The sequence below is a fragment of the Capsicum annuum genome, chromosome 5, assembly GCF_002878395.1.
Source record: "Capsicum annuum cultivar UCD-10X-F1 chromosome 5, UCD10Xv1.1, whole genome shotgun sequence".
Taxonomy (NCBI): domain Eukaryota; kingdom Viridiplantae; phylum Streptophyta; class Magnoliopsida; order Solanales; family Solanaceae; genus Capsicum; species Capsicum annuum.
In genome coordinates this window covers 25,622,773-25,626,759 of record NC_061115.1, presented here as the reverse complement: position 1 = coordinate 25,626,759, position 3,987 = coordinate 25,622,773, and positions in this window count along the sequence as shown.

Sequence of the window (3,987 nt, the reverse complement as noted above, 5' to 3'; positions counted from 1 at the left end):
ATATATATATATATATTTAAAAATATATATTTTATACATATATAAAAATAGTATATATATATTTTTTTCTTTTTTTAAGAAAATATATAAAAAGTAAACGTGTGAGATTATTTTTTTTTAAAAAAAGATTATAATTTCTTACGTGGCAACGAAGTGGCGCACGTGTAGAGCACTCTCCATTGTGAGAGTGGATTTTTGATTTTGGGGGTGAAATTATTTCACTTGAAAGTAGTTGGGGGGGTAAATAAACTGAAGTTAAGTTTAAGTGCTAAAATGAGTTTGGATGACAAGTTCTGGGGGGAAAAGATGTCTTTTCTATTTAATTTATGCTTGATTTTAGTTGCATTTATGATTTGAACACTAAATTGGCATACATACCTCATAACAATCATAATTTGTAAATATAACAAGTTTCATCCTTTACAAAGAGGCAAGCATAATAACAGATCATATTGAAATTAGGATAACAGGACATAAGAGAAAATAAAACTACTTCAATGCCCAAAAACAACCACTTCAAGTGTGAGAATGTTAGTTATTCTTTGGCCAGTGGTAGATCAACTTCAAAATCTAAATTGAGAGCTTAAGAGCTTAGTATCTAGATAACCAACAATTAGGACAACTGATTGTGTAAATTCTTTTTCAAGTATCTCTTTTTCATCTTTTTCTATCCAACGTGATTCTTGTTTTGACTTAGAATACACATATGTTGCGCTTCAAAATATATGTCTTTCTCATCTCTAAATATACAACCTAAAAAGAAAGAGTTGATGATGTAACATGGTGTTAGCCTTAAGTATAGCAACTCAGGTTATATTTAATAAACATTTGCATTCACATAAAGGTGGAAAATCTTCATCAATAGAATAAAGGCTTAACAGATTTTATTTTCAAACCGTACATTATGGAAGAAATGTATGTCATGACTATACAAATACAGGATATCTTCATTAACATGGAACTTCATGACTTATTAACTCCCAACACTCACTTGATAAGGCACACATGAACAAATAGATATAAAACTGTCAACAGCTTTTAGAGCAACCGTTAATCATGAATGATACTCCAGGAGCGTGCATGAATGGATTCAAGGAATCTACCCACTTGATGACGCTTTCATTATAATCTCTGAGTAAGAGTGGCCTTTCTTCCTCAAAACCTCAATCTGTATGTATTTTCTAAAGATAATTTTAGATGACAAGGAATGTCTGAGAACTGCACATAACATATTCACATAATCTTTCATCATTTAAGAAACTTTCCATTGCGATTTTATGAAACTTAAAATAATAAGAAAGGTTCATTTGTGTTTCAAAAGAGCCTCGGGCAAAAATTTTCTTCAAAAAACATAAATTTATTAATTCAGATTCAGATGTTCAAGTGGGGCATGCTAACACCATTAGAGTTGGACGTCCTTAAAGTATCAAATCAAGGACACATAGGAAAAGAGTAAATATGATTATTTAAAAGGAAGAGAAAGCAATCGAAGCAAAAGAGCACTTCAAGCATATCCTGAAATATCATGTAAGTATCTACTTCTATAGCTCAAGCACAAAAATAATGGTAACCTAGGCCATCATCATGCCACAGACACCAGCAGTGAAAGGATACAGAGGACCAAGATCACCCGTTGGCTGTGTTGCTCGAATGCGCTCACCAACCTTGCACATCATTTTTTCGTTATTTTTTTTCATTGGGAAGGCTGGTAATCTATAACGCCCCGTGTCTGGTACCCCAAATGCTACATGGTGATAACAATCCCGAAGGACCACTAGCTAACCCATGACTGATATCTGTATCTGAGCACTGGATAATAGTAATATTGTAATAACATAACTGAAATAAATGCGGAAATCTGGCGGAAAACTTGCCATAAGGTTCAAATACTAAACATTACTGAATAAAAAAATGTCTGAACAAGGTATGATAATACTAAGACTGAAATAACCATCTGAACATGCTATAGTCTGAAAGCCTCTAAACTGTCTGAATAAGGAGTTGATGGGACATATCCCCTACTAACTCCATCTACTGAAAATGACTAAGTACTGAAATACTGAAAGAATGAAATAATCATGTCCTCAAAATATGAGAACTCACCACTGAATCTGAATGCTGATATCTGAGCTGTTAAGCGCGATCGGGAACTTGAGCGTCCGAACCTATGGTATAAAATACCATAGCACAAAAGAAAAGTATGCGTCAGTACGTGTGAATGTACTGGTACGCAAAGTGAGGTAAGGCTGAATGCAAAAGTTTATATGCATGAACAAAACTAACTGGATAACATGAACATAACTATGTGAGGATACATGCATAAATACATAACTGTAACTGAAATTATAAAGATTCTGAATACTGAGTTCACTGATAACATGGATTACTGATAACCGATATAACTGATAACTGAGCGACTGTATCTGACAGACCTAATTCTAATGGAACTAGCTGAGTTCCGTACTAGTCGAGTGACTGTATCCGACAGTCCTGAAATCTGTAGAACCATCTGAGTTTTAAACTGACAACTGAGACTGAGACTGTGGGAGGTAGTCATCTAACCGACATGCCCCAAATAAGATATTATAGCTGAGTTGGAGTCCAATCTATAACCCCAATTGAAAGGGTGTTAATATCGTGCCACAGGTAAGGACAAGCTATGAGTGACCCTCATCTATCAGGTACTCTAATGAGAACGGTGGGACCCTTATCTGACAGGTTAAGCCACCTCATCAACCCTCATCTGACATGTTTTGATGTCTCAACCAACGCTGGCTACGTAGTTCTGGAACATAAGGACTGCTTCTAAGAATCACACCCTCTGTTGGCAGGTGAGTTCCCATCCTTGGGTTCACTCGATGCTGAATTATACTCCCAACTGAATAGACACTGAACTGAGTATACTGAACTGAGTTCACTGAATTTCTATTGACTGATGAAATATTACTGAATTCTGTTAACTGACTGAGTTACTAAGGAATGAACTGAATACTACTGAGTTTTTCTGAGTTCTAAGACTGACTGAATTCTACTGATCGTGGCTTGACTGAGGTTGTCTTGAAAACTGACATTGGCTATAGGCACACAACTAAATTTTCGGGTATTAAATACCCCTAGGACTCGATAGAATGAAAATAAATGAGACATGACACTACTTGAACACATGACCATAGTCAACAATTCATAATACTATCATTGAGGGATTTCATGAAGCAATCGCAAGTGATAATCTTACACATGAATGGGAATACATGCTAACGTAGTATAATTTCACAAATTCATACTTATGAGCATTCCACCAAATCATTACAAGACATAGCTTTAGCATGGGAGTCATTTTGAACATATGGGTACATCATGAATTCATCATTGAAATAAAAAATAGGTCATAATACACAATTCTTATTCACTTAGGCAATTTTACAAACACATGGAAGGTATAACCTTTTCTAGGGAATGAATCAACAACTAATACATCATGGCTATATCAAGCACTTCACATTTAAGGATTTCAATCCACATACTAACATAAAGTCATGAGAATTCAATAAAGATTCAATATTGGAAATCATATCACAATATAAATGTGTACAATCAAACCCCCCACCATGGAATTCAAATTCATATTTTGAAAATGGTTTCTTGAGCTCCAAGGGTGGAAGGGACCCTTGGATGAACACTTTACATACCTTGGTTGACAATTTCTTGAAGATTGATGAAAGAAAGCTTGAGTTCTTGAATTGAAATTAATCACCTAGGGTTTCTTGTTCTTGAGTACTTGTGAAATAATGAATGTATTTAGCCAAAAGAGGGCTAAATTTCGTGTTATGAGCATTGAAGGTCGGAAATGACCTAATTACTCTTAAGAACGCAGGTTTAAAAGATAAAAAATATGTCAGCGATGCTACAGCCGACGCAGTGCATCGAGGGTACCAACGCAATAACCGACGCAACGCACCGACATCGCGTCGGTTCATTGGAATTTGG